The sequence below is a fragment of the Castor canadensis genome, chromosome 3 (genome assembly GCF_047511655.1).
Source record: "Castor canadensis chromosome 3, mCasCan1.hap1v2, whole genome shotgun sequence".
In the NCBI taxonomy this organism is placed as follows: Eukaryota; Metazoa; Chordata; class Mammalia; order Rodentia; family Castoridae; genus Castor; species Castor canadensis.
Window position 1 is genome coordinate 123,688,519 of NC_133388.1, and position 20,368 is coordinate 123,708,886.

Here is a 20,368-nt window from a genome sequence, read left to right on the forward strand (position 1 = left end):
CTCATGTTCCCTTAGTTTGGACGATCTTCTTCATTGCTGAACATCTTCCCTCCCTCTCTCCTGTCTTCTCTTCCTTCTTTTCTTTTTTTTTCTTTCGTCTTCTCTCTTGACTTTCAAAACAATTCTCTCTCCTAATTTTCCTCTGATCTCTTTGGATTTCTCATCTCAGATGGGCTTCCTATTTGCTTTTTCTGTCTTTTCCTCAAGGTTTGGTTTTCCTTGGAGGTGAGGCTGAGGCCTTGTTTTCTACTCATTCACACATATTTTCTGAATGACCTCATTCAGTCTTTGGGTCTTGAAATACCATCCATTTGGTTATAACTCTCAAATCTGTTTTCCAGATCTCTTTTGAGCTCTGTTGGGTATACAACTAGAGGTTAAATATTCCTTATCCAAAATGCTTGGGATGAGAAATGTTTTGGATTTTAGATATTTGTGGATTTAGGAATATTTTCATATACATAATGAAATCTCTTGGGGATGCAACCAAGTCTAAACACAAATTCATTTGTGTTTCATACATATCTTGTACACATAGCATGAAGGTAATTTTAAAAAAAATTTTAAATAATTTTGTGCATGAAGCCAAGTTTTATGGTATGGAATTTTCCACTTACGGTGCAATGTCAGTGCTCAACATGTTTTAGATTTTGGAGGAGTTTAGGTTTTGCATTTTTAGGTTAGAGATACTTGACCTGTACCTTCTGGAGACCTTGACTTGAGTATCTCATATAAATGTAAACTTGAAGCTTCTCAAAATAAAAACCCCTGTTATCCATCACTCCCAATCACTCATCAGTGACTTCTATACTCATGGTATCTAGTAGAGAGGGGCAGCACCCTGTTGCCTAGCCTTTTGTGTCATTCTGGTCACCACTCCCTTCACTCCCATGTACATGTTCAATAAATTACACAATGCTATGGATATGGCTTTAAATGTCCCTCAAATCATTCAGATTCTCTCAGTGCACATGTTGCTTCCCTTCCTCACTTATCACTCTCTGTCACTTGGATTATTAACTCATACAACTGGTTTCTTCACTTCCTGGTTGCCTCACTTGACTCTCATCTTTACACTGCACCAGCATGACATTTCTTAATAATCTTACCATGAAATGCTCACCCCTAAAACTCTTTATTGACTCCACATTACCTTCAGAACAAAGAACAGGCTCCTTATCATGGCTTACAAGTCTGTCAGCCATGTCCCCTGCTTATCAGTCTAATCTCATGTTTCACCAATTTGAGCTCTCTGTAGGCCCAGCCTTCCAGCACTACTTTCAAATTCTCAATGCGCCAGTTTCCTTCTCATTTCTGGACTTCTCACAGGCTATTTTCTCAGCCTAGAATATTTTTGTCATTCCTTCAACTTTGCACTCTTAGTTTCCAGCTTAGATTATAATCTTCAAAAAGTCCTTCTTAATAACTTGAGTCACATTTAGATGCCACTTCTATGTTCTACCTTACCTATCCTATACCATCACTTGTTAGCATCTAATAAAATTCATCTACATTTTTCTCATATGTAAATTTTATAAGGAGAACCATGTTTTTTCACAGTTACATTTGTACTGACTGAAATATATTGGTGCTTAGCAAAAATGTAGGGAAGAAAAGATTTCTCACCCATTGCAAGGTTAATGGCTGAGAAACATAATAAAAGACTGATTATCAAGAGAAAAGTAGGCAAATTTATTTAATTATTTTACATGACAGAGGAGCATTCATAAACAAAGACCCCAAGAGATAGAAAAAATAATTTTTGTAGACAGTCATGTAGAAGTATGATTGGAAAGGGTGTGATCTAATGGTAATAAACTGTGGGAAATTTATCAAGACCTATTTGCTCAGATGATTTTTCATTTCCCTGTGTCATCAGATACAAGGACATTCCTTTACCCTGGGTACAGAGTGGCACCATTTGGATGAAGGTTTTATGGCTTACTATAGAAGGAGGTCAAAGAATTCTTTTATGTCTTGCTGTAGGGGAGAAAGGCAAAAAGAAGGTCACAGGGAATTTCTTGCTGTCTTTTCAAATGCCTACAATGATGTATTTTCCTTGCCATGTCCCAAACCCTATCAAAGGTGTAATGAATGGATGTTTGTGGGAAGCATAAAGTAAATTTCTTTTTCCCCTTATATTGTTGAGCTTTGTTCATTTATCTATTATAAAATCTGTGTGTTGGCAGGGTTTCTTATCTCCTTAAGATCTACATAAAATTGACTTCAGCCCACATCTCTGAGTATCTAGAAATTCAAATCTGACCTGGAAATTTTGTTGAGCTTCTAGTAGGTTTCTGCTCTTGGATGAATGATAAAGAAAGGAGGTTTGTTTTGGCTCAAGGTTCTGATGATGACCTTCATGACACCAAAGTCCTGAGGTGGTGTGGGGCATCACACTGAGACAGTGAGCACACCTGAGTATGCATCTCTTGTGCTCTCGCTCCTTTTTCCCATATATAGTCACGAGGATTCAATTATGGATGTAGGGTCTCCACCCTAATGATTAATCCTAATCTCCCAAAGGCCCCGCTTCCAAACACCATAGTTGGATTAAGTTTCCACCCTCTTCCACGAACAGCCACGGCAACACTCAGTCAAAAGAACAATGCAGGAGGTATCACAATACCTGACTTCAAACCATATTACAAAGCAATAACAATACAAACAGCATGGTACTGGCACAAAAACAGACATGAAGACCAGTGGAACAGAATAGAGGACCCAGATATGAAGCCACACAACTATAACCAAGTTATCTTTGACAAAGGAGCTAAAATATACGATGGAGAAATAGCAGCCTCTTCAACAAAAACTGCTGGGAAAACTGGTTAGCAGTCTGCAAAAAACTGAAACTAGATCCATGTATATCACCCTATACCAAGATTAACTCAAAATGGATCAAGGGTCTTAATATCAGACCCCAAACTCTTAAGTTGATACAGGAAAGAGTAGGAAATACTCTGGAGTTAGTAGGTATAGGTAAGAACTTTCTCAATGAAACCCCAGCAGCACAGCAACTAAGAGATAGCATAGATAAATGGGACCTCATAAAACTAAAAAGCTTCTGTTCATCAAAAGAAATGGTCTCTAAACTGAAGAGAACACCCACAGAGTGGGAGAAAATATTTGCCAACTATACATCAGACAAAGGACTGATAACCAGAATATACAGGGAACTTAAAAAACTAAATTCTCCCAAAACTAATGAACCAATAAAGAAATGGGCATGTGAACTAAACAGAACTTTCTCAAAAGAACAAATTCAAATGGCCAGAAAACACATGAAAAAATGCTCACCATCTCTAGCAATAAAGGAAATGCAAATTAAAACCACACTAAGATTGCACCTCACCCCTGTTAGAATAGCCATAATCAGCAACACCACCAACAGGTGTTGGCGAGGATGCGGGGAAAAAGGAACCCTCTTACACTGTTGGTGGGAATGTAGACTAGTACAACCACTCTGGAAAAAAATTTGGAGGCTACTTAAAAAGCTGGACATCGATCTACCATTTGATCCAGCAATACCACTCTTGGGGATATACCCAAAAGACTGTTACTCCAGAGGCACTTGCACATCCATGTTTACTGCAGCACTATTCACAATAGCCAAGTTATGGAAACAGCCAAGATGCCCCAGCACTGACGAATGGATTAAGAAAATGTGGTATCTATACCCAATGGAATTTTATGCAGCCATGAAGAAGAATGAAATGTTACCATTCGCTGGTAAATGGATGGAATTGGAGAACATCATTCTGAGTGAGGTTAGCCTGGCCCAAAAGACCAAAAATCGTATGTTCTCCCTCATATGTGGACATTAGATCAAGGGCAAACACAACAAGGGGATTGGACTATGAGCACATGATAAAAGCGAGAGCACCCAAGGAAGGAAGGATAGGTAAGACACCTAAAAAACTAGCTAGCATTTGTTGCCCTTAACGCAGAGAAACTAAAGCAGATACCTTAAAGCAACTGAGGCCAATAGGAAAAGGGGAACAGGTACTAGAGAAAAGGGTAGATCAAAAAGAATTAACCTAGAAGGTAACACCCACGCAGAGGAAATCAATGTGAGTCAATGCCCTGTATAGCTATCCTTATCTCAACCAGCAAAAACCCTTGTTCCTTCCTATTATTGCTTATACTCTCTCTACAACAAAATTAGAAATAAGGGCAAAATAGTTTCTGCTGGGTATTGGGGGGGAGAGGGAGGGGGCGGAGTGGGTGGTAAGGGAAGGGGTGGTGGCAGGGGGGAGAAATGACCCAAGCCTTGTATGCACATATGAATAATAAAAGAAAAAAAAAAACAAAGAATAAAAAAAAAAGTTTCCACCCTCTTAAAACAATTCCAACACATGAAGTCTTGGGGCACACACTCAAACCAAGTCCAAACTATAGTAGGCTAATGTATAACAATTGTCAGAGTGGGAAATGTTACTGAAACAAAGGATGGGAGAGTATGGTGAAAACCAAGAGGGTTTTATGTGCCAATAATGCAAGCAGTTCCCAAGTGAAACTGATACTTCCAGGTACCTCTAACATCCATTTCAGTGATTGGTATCATGTCCTTTTATTCATTCCTCTTCTCTATTCCTTCTTTCTCAATCTCTTATAAAACCCAAATTCCTCTTCTCCCATGGAAAAGAGTTTATCTGCTCTCTGACCTTGTTGCCCTGGCTTTTTGTTGTCTGATGCATACCGTTTGATCCCAATATAACTTCAAATAGTTTATAAAAATATATTACCAAAGGCAGGTTCTTTTTTTTTTCTGGGGGGAAGGGGGTACTGAGGTTTGAACTCAGGGCATTGCCCTTGCTAGGGAGGATTTTTTTCTACCAGTTGAGCCATGCCCCAGTCCTTTTTACTTTAGGTATTTTTCCAATAGACACTTGCATTTATGTCTTGGTCAGCCTGGACCATGTTCCTCCTATTTATGCCTCCTGTGTAGCTGAGATGCAGATGAACACTATCACATCCAGCTTTTCCTGGTTGAGATGTTGGTCTCAATAATTGCCTGAGCTGGCCTCAAACTTTGATCCCCTTATCTCTACCTCCCAAGTGGCTTCAATTATAGATATATGCCACAGTACCCAGCCCTTTCTTAAAATAATGGTTATTTTTTCATCTTATTGTGACTGTTATTCAGTCCTTCATTCAACAAGTATTTATTGACTTGTACAAATTCTAGGCACTATGCTAGGTGTGATGAACACAAATGTCAAAGGGTCCTTATCTTGAAGTACTAAGACTGGTGGGGGTCACAGATACATTATAATACTGAAAGAGGGGCTTGGGAAATCACTTGACTAGGAAAAGGAGGTAATATATTAATTTTTTTTTTCATAAATTTTAGTTATACCAGACAGGAAGTAGTTGTGGTAGTATGTGAAAAGCTCATTTATTCTGTAGCCAGCTCAAAGAGTTACAGATCGGACAGGTGGATAATCAAGGTCACAGAGGTTTCATAAGATCTTTTCTCGTATTGGCCTTGTAGAAGCAATCAAGAGTGTAGTACAATGGAAATTCTAGTAGTTAGATATATCTTTGTAAATATATCTCCTTCCCTAATTAGAAAGCAACTATTAGCAAGCTGTGTGTCCTGTACTTCTCTCTTTTTGTTTTAAATGGGGTGGAAGATTTATTGTTTCAGAAGCTACTATGAGAATTGAGTAAGAGAATGTGTGTGTGTGTTGTTTAAAAGAAATGTATGAATATAATGTATTCATTGATGTCAACTGAATTTCATCAGAATAAAAACTTAACATTCAGAAATTGAAACCTGTAAGGTTTATGAATCCAAAGTTTTAAGCCTTACAAAGATTGGATGAAAACAGGTGCATTAGATAAATCTTTTTTTGATAAATAAATCTTTTGTAGTCAACTTCCTTTTATTGTACATTTGCATGCACTTGGCAACATTTCTAAATGAATGATGCAAGTGAAAGATGCATCATTACATTTATCACTACAAACCTGACTGCTTTTTCTCCACTTGAGCAGGTTGAACATGAGACCAGGATTCTTAGTGCTGACTGTGGTTCCCAATTTTTGTCCATTCAATATGATTGTGCTTTCTGCCTGGAGAGAGTCCCCTTTCCTGTGTGTGTTTTAATAACAAAAGAAGGCTTTCAAACTATGAGTCTACTTACAGAACAGCAAACTGAAACATCACTGGAAGGATACACACACACACACACACACACACACACACACACACACACACACACACAGAAACTGAGATCTATAGAAAAGAACCTAAACCATTGTCTGGCTCCTCACTGAAATTGTTTCAGGAAACACTGTCAGAGGTACAATGCACCTTTAAAACAGAGAAAGCTGCAAGGTCAAAATGAAAAAAAGGTACTATGATTGATTGATGTAGATCAGTAAGTATATAATTTTCAAGACATTTTATAGCAATATATTGGCCTAAGAAATTATTTGCTAATAAGCTTCATTTCTCGAAGACAAAATGATTTGTAATTTCACCATTTTTGTAACGAGAAACATATAAAAAAATCTTAAATTTTATTTGCCCATCTTTTTAAAATTAAAAACTTCCAACAAAGTTTTTTAAAAATGAGCAAAATTATAGTGAATAGAATTTAATTACTCTTTAATTATATTATTTAGGTCTTTTACAAACATAATTTGGGAAACAAAGTGGTTGTTTGCCTCTCTGATTTATTTTAGTGTGTTTTGATGCATCCTAATTAAGATTCATTTATTTTATTTAAAGAGCAAAATCATAAAATATAGTTGGATAGTTCAAGAACAACAATAGATAGATAAAATCACCAATAAATTTGATCCAGTCCTTTACTCAGTTGATATGTAAAAATAGAATATAAGACTACTCTTCTATTTTAATTTGAAATGACCAAAAAGTCTAAATACATACTGTTCCTTAACTTCTTCCTAAAAAACAGATGTTTAATAGAATTTCAAAATTATTACAAAGGTAATGTAGCAGCATCTAGTCCTATCTTTTCATAATTTGTAAAGCATTTGGCTGATGAATTTTATACAGTAATGTAATTATTATATAATACTTTCACTCAATCAAATGAAATTTTAATTCCTGATTTCATGTAAATAGTGACTGAAATATGAACTAGTATTGTTTAGATTGTGTCAAAGAACAGCTAATTATATTTTAGGCCAACTTCATTGAGGATTAGCATAATCATGAAATTAGTAAGTTTCATGAATTTGGCTAAGCCTTTTGATCTATTATTGCCTCAACTAAAATTATGCTGACCTGGTCATAGAAGTTTCCCTCTTCTAAAATAATGTTTTTTGAAAAATTTAATGTGTTATAATTAAATGTTTTACTTCTAAACTTTAAAAAGGAAACATTACATTTAAGTAAGAATTATTCAATAATGATCTTATAGCAATAAGTATTCTCATATAAACACAGTATTCCCAAGAGGGTATGAAAGGAAAGATGTCTTAAAAATTATGGTGATTTAATTTTATTTTGCCCTAGAATGGCATTCTCTTGAGTATTTGTGAAAATGAAGATGAATATGCAGGGATACATTTGGTTGATTTTGAGCCAGATGGCCAGTTGCAGAGGCTGAACTAAGCTGAACTGATTGATTCGTTTTTGCCATATTGCACGCTGGTGTTTACCAGAGTTTGCATCATTCAAGTACTATCATATTTGGTAGGTGTTTTTTTTTTTTTTCCTTAACCCATCTTAAGAAAGTTTCTTGGGATGACCTCTGTTTTACAATATACCCTTTTCTCTTTTTACATTTCAAAGGATCATTTGTGCCAAATAGTTTCTTAAATTTAACTTTAAAAGAAAAAAGGAAATTATACTTTCAATGTAGTATTTTATGCTCTAAAATAATGACTTGAATGATAAACATTTACAATTAATAAAAATAATTACCTGTTCAAATTATAGGGGAAACCCACAGCATACAATACTTATGATTTAAATTAATAAGTCACAGTAATTTTACAGGAAAATAGAGGACATTGTTCTTTCCTTGAAGGGACTTTGTAATAATACTGAGAAGACAAGTGGCATATCTACATTAGTATCAGTATCATAAGAACTTACTTGCACATACTGGACTAGCAATCTATACAAAAGTGAAGTGAGTAAGCTGTGAGAACATAAACAACCAAGGCCCTGAGTAGGGTTTTCCGTTAAAACACAAGAAGGTCCCTTTATACCCTCTTGGGCTGTTTTAACAATTTCTCATTCACTGTAGTTTTCAGCTTTGTTTATCAATGCTACTTAACTTGAAGGGAAAGACAGAGAGGTGAGACATATAAAAAAGCTAGGATGCAGGAGTAACACAACCACATATGCACCTGGTCTCTTTTTACTTTACAAGGTCTCTTCACACAGGCTTTCTAAGTCTAATATGTGGAGATTTTGAATATAAGTTTTTTTTATAGGATCAATAACTTAACAACCAAACAATAGCAAAAGCAATTATTAAAACCCCTGAAGAAGAGAGCACAATCAAAGGACTGCTCACCCAGGGTGCCTGACTACTCTAATGTGTCTTCCATTCATGGTTTCCTTCATAGTAAACTCAAAGGAGTTGCATTTTCAAAACTTTAGTGTCTTCTATTTTAAAATATATTGCACGGATTACTGTACAATGATACAAGTGCTTAAGGTTTTACATTTACATTAATTTTTTGTAAGAGTAAATTATTCTTGGTACTAATCCTCCCCAAAACCATAAAAATGAAAACAATATTTATCACAACTTTAACAAATCAAAATTTTAGACACTCTGTTGTGAAGAAGGACCTTGAATCCTTTGTTGGCAAAAAAATTCCAAGAACTATAACCTTGAAAAACACTTTTCAAAAAGGAAATCCACCAAATTGTCTCTAGGCATGAGGTATCAAGTTTTAAATTTTTAGCTCTTCATCCTCCACAGAAATTTTAGAGAAAATTGTAGGAAAAAAGAAAGGATTACCTCAAGGTGTATGAAGACAAATTCTAATCTATTTTAGTTCTCATTTATATGTTTATTAAAGATTGTATAATATATTCTGTGGATGATGGGTGGATGAAAAATTTAATAAGGAAACAGATTTTATTGTGAAAAGACCACTAAAAATGGCGTTATCCTGTAGGAATGAAATTTGACCTTTATTATTTGAGTTGAAAAAAGAAAAACTTGTCAAATTGTTCTCAGAAATTAGGTGGATTTTTTTCACCTTCTGAAACTTGTGGCTGACTGAATATATAAATTTCCACTCTGCCAAAAGTGCCCATGACATCCATGTCACTTATAGTGATTTGGTGAGTCAAGCAGAGCAGTTAACCTGCAGACTATAGAACTGAAGGAGATTAAAGCTTGAACTCAAAGTACTTTAATGACCTAGGTCTCCACATTAACCTGATCTGATCCTGTAATTACTAAGAATAGAATAGGGCTTACGGTTCTCCTTAATAACACCCCAGGCTTTTTATTCTATAAAGACATTTTCTATTCATGTTCTTTACTCCTTTCCAGATTTACAGATTTGTATCAAGAAAGAACGTGTGTGGCTTTGCTAACACACCAGGAGAGAAAGATACCTAATGTTTATGGTCAATGAGTTCACATGGTCAAACATGTCTGCGGTTTTTAAACTCATTTAATTTAAAGTTTTGTCTCATATTTCCAATTATCTGATTGCCTCATGTTCTTTATAAGAAATAAAAACTGAGTTATAAAATTGACTAATTAAACTTAGGGAATTGTTAAAATATCATCATTTCATAGCATTCTGCTTAAGGTAAATTTTCGAGTGCATACCTTTAAACTAATATTGAAAGCCATTAGTTACCTTAACCTCATCAGCATGACAAATAGTCAGAAAGATCATGTATTTGAATGATATACAAATGTTATGATTAATAATCGATATTTTCTTTCAATTTAGAAAAAAACAGCTGCAGCTAACTGATAAGGCATATTATGAGAAAAAAGTAAGAACTGACTATTAATAATTATGATTTAGGGTAATCAAAAGTAGTGATGTAATCATTTCACTTTTAAAAATGGATTAAAGTCTGCAAGTAATTGACTGAGTTAAGCATTAAAAGGTAAATAGCAATTAATATTAGGAGTTGTGAATTTAGATTATTATGAAGTCTTAAAGAATATAGCAAAGTAAAAATTTTACTCCTGTGTTAATCTTAATTTTTATTGCAATTGAGCAAAGCTGCCAATGCACCTTGTTTGTTCAGAAATGATAAGTGTGTTTGTGAGTAAAGTAAGTAAGTGTGCATGAGAGGATAAACCCAAAATGGTCATGTGAATCTGGGTCAGAGAGGGAGTTCACATATTAGGGAACTTAGCTTTACAAGTATTTCATCCAGGACCTCAAGTGAGAATATATTTTGCATGATTTCCATGAATATTATATTTGTCAAAATAATTATCTTTCTAAAGTGTCAGCAGGAGTCATTCTCATCCAAAAGAATAAATAAAATATGCCCATTAAGAGAATAAATTGTTAGTTAAGTTTTTTTGACTAAATATTTAAAAATTAAGTATGTTCAAGAAAAAACGTGAGCTACAAAATAGACTAATACTTTGACATTTATGGGATATTGGATGAATGACATAACTTCATTTCTTTTTAAAGTTCCTATTTAAAGCAATTGATGCAAGTAGAATAGAGCATTTAATATCAGAACTTTGTTTTCAGATCTTTTATCATAATTTTTCATCCTCCCAAATAGGATTGTTATAAGTCTATTTGATTAGACTGTCAAACTCCTCTGTTGTATTTTACTGAGAATATGAATAATCTATATCATAGTCTCAAGGTATAAGAACTTGACATTAGACAGGTTAATAGTTGGCCAAACAAATTCACTTTTGTGTTATTCATCATAAGAATCACATTTCTTTAGAAATGCCATATGCATAAAATTTATTTAGTGGTGGTATTCTTTCATTCTATTTTGGTTATTTGGTGTTTTATTGCTAAGGGAATATTGATAATCTAACTATTGACACCATGACAATATTTTAGGTTAAAGGAAGTAAGTTAAAATTAGTTACTTAAAAAACTATGAATATGTTTTATACTTTGTAATAGTGTATACTTGGCAAAGGATCCACAGTAAAACCACATCCTTTTGGTAGTTATTTTTACCATTAGAATGAAAAAAGCATTTGGAACAGTAGGGTAGTTTTCATCTGTAGGATTAAAAAGAATATGAACAGAAAATGGATTCATATCATCTTCTTTTGGGATACTAAACACCAAAAAATATATAGCAGTTGATTTTTTATAAGTGGGTTGAATTTTCTCTCCTGGTGGGCTTTTCAAACCTTTAGTTGCTGTTTTTATCCTTGCTGTGTGAATATCATTTTTATGTCACTCTTTGTTAAAAGGAATTTCCTATGAAAGCTCACAAAAAATAGTCTGGAATCTGATTATCCTCTTTCCATGAAAATTTTGATGAGATTGGGTCAGTATGATACCTCTGTTTAGCATTTGTACCAGGTTCTATAATGATGGAATTGTTCATGAATGAGAGTGGGCATTATAGCTTTAAGGACCAGATAAAATTTCATCTGAAAGACACAAAGGAACCAAAATGGCACTAATAGAAAACTATGCTATGAGAAAGGGCTATGAGTTGGTGAATTTTTATGGTTACCATAGATGATAGTGTAAACATTTCCCTCTTCCTCTTGGAAAAATTGAGAGGAAGAGTCGAGGAGGAAGTCATTTAAGAAAACTCTCCCAAAGTTCTTCCTTTATGTTGTTTGATTTTTTTTTTAAAACTTCTTAAATAATTTGAATTATCTCTGGCCTAAACCTGTTGTCTCTTTTAGAAAGAAGCTAGAATGTGATTAGGGCCTTTAAGTTGAATGTCAGAAAGAAACAAATAATATATATTTTTAAATGCAATTCCCATTGTGTTTTACCATCATAAATATAAGCTTTTAAATAATAAATCATATTTTGCATAATTACACAGTCAATTACTATGTTTGGCTGTAATAAAGATTATAAGTCTTAAGAAGCTTATCTCAGACTGTCTTTGCTTATTGACTATAGGCAAAGGTTTTGCCATTTGATTTAGAAAAAAATTGTAGCTCTTAAATGTCCATTTTTTACAGTTATTAATAAATGAATATTTAGTTTGACTTAGTAATCTAATATATAATACTTTATTTTTACATAAAATATAGAAACTTTAAAAAATAGGTTTATATTTTCTATTCCTAGAAATCAAATTAAAATTATCTAATTTATAAAGTAGCACTCAGCAGTAATTTTAGCAATTTGACATTAAAGATCATGAAAAAGACTATCAGCTGAGCAATTTTCTTTCCAAATATAAACTAAAGCAGTGAGATTCATGGGTTTACATTCAGAGAGATAAGTTTTGTATGTGATTTAGCTCTTAATAACAGAAATTACTAAAAAAGTCATGAATTAAAAATTTTTTTTCTATGTAAGAATACTTTGCATTTTTATTTTATTGTAGATTTGGTGACTCCATGGGAATTGTGAGAATGCAGTTAAAGGTCCATAGAGGGTTTCAGTTTCTTTTTTTAAAAAAATTCTGATCCCTTCCTTCCTCTCCCTTTCCCTTTCTACTACTCCCCTTCCCTTCCCTCCACTTCCCACTCCTTCTTTTCCTTTTCTATCCCTTCCCTTCCCATCATTTCCCTTCTCCTCCCATCCCTTGCTTCTCTTCCCTTCACATCCTTTCCTTTCCCTTCCCTCCCCTCTTTCCTTTCTTTTTAAAATTAACATACATTTGTTATACAGACTGCGCTTGGGTAAGATTTATACACACATATAGTGCTGCTATTTTTAGTCATTAAAACCTAAGTCTGTTGGGAAAAGAAGACACTTAGAAACATTTGTTCCTCTTTGGTAGAAAATCTTATGATTTCCTTTCAAAAGAAAAATATTAAGAAAGATTGGAAGGCTTTTAAGATCATACTGTTTGTTTTGAATGATAAAGGTAGAACTAAAAATTGAATTAGCAATGAGGATACACTGCAGCAACAATGACCATTAACTTAGCAGAAGAGGCCCTTCTGAAATGTTAGTGTGGCTTGTTGTTTTGCATCACTTATGTGGAATTAATGCTGAGCTTTGCATGTGCTGGGTAATAGCTCTCTTTGGGTTTAATATGCTTGTTAAGAGAATGAACAGTATATGTGTTTTTGTACAAAATTCTTGGCTATAAGGATATAAGCAGTTTCTAATTTCCAACATTTTATCATATATATTTATTTTTTGCTTTTTTATTGTTGTCTGGGAGTACACTGTGACATTTACACAGGTTCTTCCAGTATACCATAGTTGAATTCACCCCCTCCATCATTCTCCTTTATCTCCTCTCCCCCCATTTCTGGAATAGTTTCAACAGGTCTCATTTTTCCATTTACATACATGCGTTTTCAAATGCAGGTGTGCTAGGATTCTTGAAGACAAAGTAAATGGCAATTTTTCCCCTAATGTAAATTGAAGTCTTTTATCTTTAAGTTTTTATTATTCGTATTATTATTATTTGAAGTGCTGGTGATCAAACCCAGGGCCTCATGCATGCTAGACAGTAGCTCTACCACTGAGCTAATCTCCCAACCCTATTTATATTATTTATCTCATTGCAGAACTTTAGTTATGCATAAAATTCCCACCAATATGTGTTAATTGTATGTGTTTGCATCTCTATGCACATGCATGTCTAAACTAACCATATACTGTTAGGGAGGAGGTCCTTCATCTAAGAAAGTTTAGAGCACATGTATGCTATATATCTATTTGAACAGGTTTAGCTATTAGAAGCATAGTATATGAAGTTAGGGTTATAATTGTGACTCTTTAAAAGATTATAAACAGTTACAACTTGCTGAGCACCTGCTCTGTGTTGTGTATTTTTTAAAACATATTTCTTAAAAGGTAAGTGTTATCATCCTAATTTTGCAAGGGAAATGAATGTTCAAAATTGCCACAGATAATACAACAAAGTAAAAGTCAGCTAAAGTTTTTAACTATGTTCATTTGCACCCCTTTGGCCTTTTTCTCAGCATTTGTATAAAGGTCTGAAGTTTACAAAGCATCCTGACATAAAGGATTCCAAGGTCATAGTTATAATAAAACAAAATATTCCAAAATCCTTAAAAAGCAAATGAATTTGATGATATTTGAGATAGCTCCATATTTGATAGGTTGACAAGAGATAAATGTGTATTATTTATATTTTATAGAAAGGCTTTGAATAGGTTGTAAGATCTACATACTATATCCAATATAAGTGTCCTATTGGGTATAAGTGCTCCAAATGTAGTCTTCTATTTGCAAATCAGAACCAAGCATTAGATAATATTTGACTGAGTGGAGTTATAAAGGAGATATTAAGGATCCCATTTTGATATTTTGTCCTTAAAAAATGACAAATGTCCATTTGCACAAGTAAATTGACAGGTAGACTCAAATAAATTGACACTGGAGTTTTGGACACTTTTAAAGACTCCTTTATTTTCCTTCAAATACTTTCCCCCTTATTTTTTCCAATAATGAAGTATCTTTATATTGAATTATTTAACACTATTTTTATTATAGAATTAAACATTTTTTAAATGCGAACAATTTGTATAGTCTCCATTCTGGAATAGAGTGAGAAAACTATATCCAAACAATTTTCATTTTTCCCTTTTTTTTGCTGAGTATTTCCAAAAATGTAGTGATGATATAATAAGTGTAAAATAGGTGTATTAATACTGAGAGAACAACTCACTGTGTTAGCTTTTGTAAACAAAGTTTCTATAAAGCACCTTATTTCCAGTATGGCCATTCTATCATCTGTTAGGTGGTAGATGCATTGAGGGAGGGAATTCAATCACAAACTGTTCCAAATGTTCTTTCTAAGTCACACATGTGAAATGACTGAGAAATCCAGGTCCAAAATCTAATAAACCAAATTATTTTAAATGAATTGTAAGATTACATACTTTTGGTGACAGCAGCAAATGACTGAGCTTTCCTAGCAATTCATTCAAATTAGTTATAGAAAAATGATCCCATGAGGGGTGAATGCTGAATACAGTCTTACATTTCTTTATCAGAAATGATCTTTTGTGGACAGACATACAACACCTTTAGCCTTTGCAGTGCTCTTGTCCAAAATATTTAGCCTAATCTAGTAATTAGTAAACAATTAGAAGGAATTTAAATTGTAAGACATTTAAACTGATATTGGTTCTTCAAATATTTCAACACATGGTTGACAAATGCTGAGAGGACTGATCTAGATTTAAGGCAAGTAGAGACAGGCAAGTAAGTGAAATATGTGGCCCATAGTCCTTGATTATATTACGATCCCTCCACCCAAATAAGTTATAAAGGTCATTATGAAAAGAACTGGAGAACATTTACATATGGAGTTTATAGTAGAAACTACTATTGTGACAATGTTAAATTTATTAAGTATGAAAATAACATTGTGGTTTATATCAGAATGTTCCTATTCTTTGGAAGCACATGCTAAAATATTTAGAAGTGAAATATCACAATGTTTGTAGCTTAAGTCCAAAAGGTTCGACACAAGAAAATGTTTTAAATTGACCCAAAATATTGGCAATGTTTAACAATTTTTGACCAAGAAAGAGAAAAGAAATATGTTAATAACTATTTAATTCAGTGAAGGATACCTGGATAATTGTTGGTAGTATTTATCCAGTTTTGAAATATTTCATGTAAAATGGGAGAAAATATTACATTTATTTCTTATTTTAGTGAGCTATAAAAATAATTTAGTTGAAACTGACATATTATACTCAATGTACAGGGCTAGTTCCTATTACTCAAGCCAAATAAAACCTTCTCATTCACAGTCACGGGGGTTAGTACTCAAATTATCCAAATAATTGCTTTATAGATTCATGTCACTTTTAGAGAAAATAGCACTTATGACTTGTTCATCAGAAATCCATTTTGAAGTATATTTGTATCTCCAACAATAGAAGTATACTTTGCTGCATTAATTGGAATATAGTCTATCATTACGGAACTGAAAGATTTCTGTGTCTTCATTAGTCTACCAATGGTGAATTTAAATCCTAATCTCACTTTAAAATTGTGCAAGCTAAAATTTTTATTATTAAGGTATATTTATTATGCAAATAAAAATGAAGCACCTTCCAGATTAATATAAAATATACTGAGAAATTATCACTCTTTGAATTATCTGATATGGTTTTACATTTCTTATTTAAAAGATTTGGTTTCAAACACTGGTTCATGAGTTTGCATTGGCTTGAGTGTGAGCTCTCTGCCCTGTACTGCACTGACGGGCAACTATAATGAATAGGCCATAAACTCCAGTCTGCAGGGCTGCAGAAGATGCCCCTGTTGTGTGTATCAAAATGGGGATTTGTTTTGTGGTGATCACCCTTTTTGATTTAAAGATTGCATGACAAGGAACTATTAAAGGGCAAAGGATTCAATTCCTGATGTCCCTTTTCTTGGACAGGCTTTAAAAACAGGTCACTTAATGTTATCTGGATTTGTGTATTGTAGCAGCACCTGCTAACACTTCTGTGCTTAAGGCTTTACCTGTGTTTTCATTTTCAGTTTCCAGACTGAATCTTGGTTCTCTAAACCTAAAGAAGTCTCCATTCAAATGGTAGTGAACAAGTTCTGTGGGAGTATGCATATGTTTTATACTATACTGAATTAAAAAATGAATGTTTGTTTTTACATATGCTATGAGGTGAAAAATGAAAACATGGGTTTAACAAAATCGTACTGACATTGGATAACTCAACATTTGTTTTTTTTTAAAGGTCTATGAATTGTGCAATTAGGTATCTACTTAAAGATCCATTAAAATGATAATTGCAAGTTTCTGAAATTTTGTTATATTTTAATCATGAACATATTAATGTATTCTGTTTTATCTATTGTTAAATTTCACCTTTTAAAATGTGTCTAAGTAAGACTTTTTAGAATGGGCAATTATGCTTTATAATCATGTGTTATTCTACTAATATGAAGATAATGCCACTAATATTTGATATATGTGTGTATACACACACAGACAAATTTTATATACTACCATTTCATTCAAGAAATAGTTTTCTGACAAGTCTTCATGTCAACGTCTAAGTAATGTATAATAAAAATGATTGCCTGCTATGTAAATATTAAAGTTGGATATCTGTCTTTAGTACTTGATACCACCCAGTCATAAGGTTTTATAAAACTCTATTATAACACAGCTCCATTCAGCCATTTATATAAGTTAAAATACATTTGATACATATTTCCTTTTGTGGATTCATTATTATTTTAAAAATCCAAATGCTAAAAATAAAAGGTGACCATTCTATATAATAAAGCAAAAACACTGATGTGTCACTAGAATCTAATTCAATGTAATAAAAATTATCTTCTTGCTTGTCCATTAGCATAGCTACATAATATAAATTAGAAAGCAAATGTTTACGTTGTTGTTAAGTAACATACTGAATTTTAGTGGTAAGTCTTAGGTTGCTAAGGAGAAGAATTATATCTCCAAATAAGAAACTGAACTATTAGACTAAGGGTAGTAAATATTTATTATTATGGTTGTGTTAAACCTATATTTGCAAGAATATGAACAACTAATGTTATTTTGCAAATGACTCCTGAGTTAGTAATAATGTGCCTGTGTATGAAGAGATCCTGTCTTTTATGGAATGACTTTATTATACATTCTGTTATTAAGAAGTCTTGCAATATCCAGGCTCATAAGGGTTAGGTAAAAAATTAGTTTGATAAAAGTATTCGTGGTAGTTTCTTATCACCTCTGTTCTTGAGTTTTGTTTTTAAGCACTTTGATGCTGGGATCACATGCCACAATATTTAAGCCTGATGGGATGAGTTAAGGATAGGGGCTTAAGATAGCTTAACTGGCATTTCTGCTTACATTTCAAAGATTCATCTGAGGCATCTTTGTGGTCTATCCTGGACAGAATGTAAAATATTAGAAACACAGAAGGAATAGAACAGGGGGCATGATTTGCATGTTAGGTTAACGTATATTTTGGTTAAGTGGCTGGTTCCACACAAAGGTTTCTATGGGCATTGATTTTTTTTCCTGTTGACATTAAACGAGAAAGCAAAAAATTTTTTTTTCCTGAAAGCCAATGGTTTTCTACGTAAATGAGTTCAGACTTAATTTTAATGGAAGTGAAACATAGTCAATAGAGGCAAATTAAAACCATATAATTTTGTAATCTTAGTTTAGCTATAATTGCAGCAATAAAACAGTGGAAAGAATAATTGTGGAACATATGTTTGTGAGTGACATTATCTAGGTGACTTCCCCTTTACGGCAGTGTGCTGTCCTATTTGTTTCCCCCTCCCTATGTATTGGAATGACAAACCTGCAAGCCTGGAGTTAATGCTGATTGCAGCAGCTGCTTACACATGGAGTCTCCATAGCAACTGTGAAGGTTGCCATGCAACCATATTCTTTTAGGGACAGTGAAAATGCCCAAAGGCTTACTAAAAATACATGGGGAAAAAATCTGAAATTTTCTTACTACTTTTAGTGGTTATAAAGAACTATGATACAAGTTGAAAGCACAGGTCAAGCAAATAAAAACCCAGCCCTGACCTTTCAAAAATTGCTTGCTGTTGCCAGAAATCTCAAGCTTTATTCACAGAGATGACTTTTGATCGATTGTAAAATTGGTAGCTTATGCTAGGCAGCCCTTGAAGACGGGAAGATTCAGTATGGTGCTATTGGAATTCTTCATGAGGTTAAAGGTCAGTAGAAAGTCATCAATGCAATATTGATTGGTGGGGCTGAAAAATGCCCATGTTTACACCTTCTCACTGCATAGGGTTGCGCACCAAACCTTAAGTAGACTCATGCAGCTCCTGAGCGTGCTCTGGAACAAACCATTCCATCAGCAAATGTGACATCACTTCAGTCAGCTCAGCTGTTTTTGCAGCTTTCTATAAATAGCCAGATAAAAAATTGAACACTACTTGCAGAGAATTTAGCCAACCAATCTGCTTATCCAAATCATGAAGATAGGTTAGTATTCTGGTTTTTGAGATCGCCAATTATTATCCATGTTTTTCATTGTAAATTGTTATTTTAATAGCAGAATCTTTTTAGTATGCATATAAACTATACTTATGCATATGTAACTTTATGATAGATTGACTTGTTAAAAAGATGAACATTGCAAAAAACTGAATATACATTGGCCATCATCCATTGGAGTAGACTATGTCCTTACAAATAATCGTACATGCTTACAATATAGATATCTCGACAATATTTAGTAAACAAATAATAATATGTCAGACAAGATGGTTATCATCAAATAATAATATTGTAAAGTTTTAAAAATCAGCTTAATCACTAAGAGATTTCTATTTGAAACAGATATGCAGATAAAGAATATATATGCATTTTCTTTAATCATTTCACATGTAATTGGTCATTCACTAACAATGTCTATGCAATTTTCTCAATATCTTTACATAAACTCTGAAATTTCACACTATTTATATTACACTAATAACAACATTAGAATCTTTCATAATTGAGGCATCTCTTAATTTCCCATATATTTTGTACCAATAAAATTGACAGCAAAAAACCTGAGTCATAATAGAGATTTTTGCTACTTCAAATAGGCAAGACAGACTTCTTTAAAACCTGTAACAATAGGTTGTCTACAATTTACCAAAATACGTGGTTAGCTCACTCAATTGAATATGATGATCAAAAGAGTAGTTTCGTCTCCAAGATTTCAAATATACAGACTGACCAAAGATATGGATATAAAGATATACCTGGCAGAGAGAATCAGCCTTCATCAGTTTGAATCAGCCTTAAGAACAATGGAGAGCAGTCATATAGTAGGAAATACTCATTCTGTGCTCCCGATAATTTCTTACTGTCTTTGTTTTCTTTTTTTTTCTTTGCTGTCTGCAGTTTGTGTTCTAAAAATACTTTCATCCTCTACTTTAGAGAAGATGATGATGGACAATGTGAATTTTATTCAAGTCTGCTCTTTTCTTAAAATAATAAAGAAGGTAGAATATTAATGTACATGTACTTTCTGTGTTCCATATCCTGTTTAATATCAATTCATATAAACTATAGCAAATGATGTTAGTGGCTGAATTGAGAACTAAATTTCTTTTTAATAAAGAATTTGCACTTTTATATAAAAAGATAATACCTAGAATTAGATATGAAAGTAATCTATAATGGATCTGAAATGAAAGTTTTGTGAAAAATCATTATGAAATCAAATATGTGAAAGTGTTTAGTAGTCATCAGATTTAATACACCAAGATAGCTGAACACAGGAAATGCTTTTCAAATTTTAGAAGTATTTGA

General features: G+C 33.2%; 1 long non-coding RNA gene across 1 annotated transcript; it reads right to left on the bottom strand.

The window, feature by feature from the left end:
• Nucleotides 1-6,003: 6,003 nt before the first annotated feature.
• Nucleotides 6,004-19,917, bottom strand: LOC141421334 (uncharacterized). Its single transcript, XR_012445927.1, has 3 exons — nucleotides 19,816-19,917; nucleotides 18,620-18,963; nucleotides 6,004-6,100 (listed from the first exon to the last, which is right to left on the bottom strand). It is a non-coding gene; the product is annotated as an uncharacterized lncRNA (long non-coding RNA).
• Between the last annotated feature and the right edge of the window lie 451 nt (nucleotides 19,918-20,368).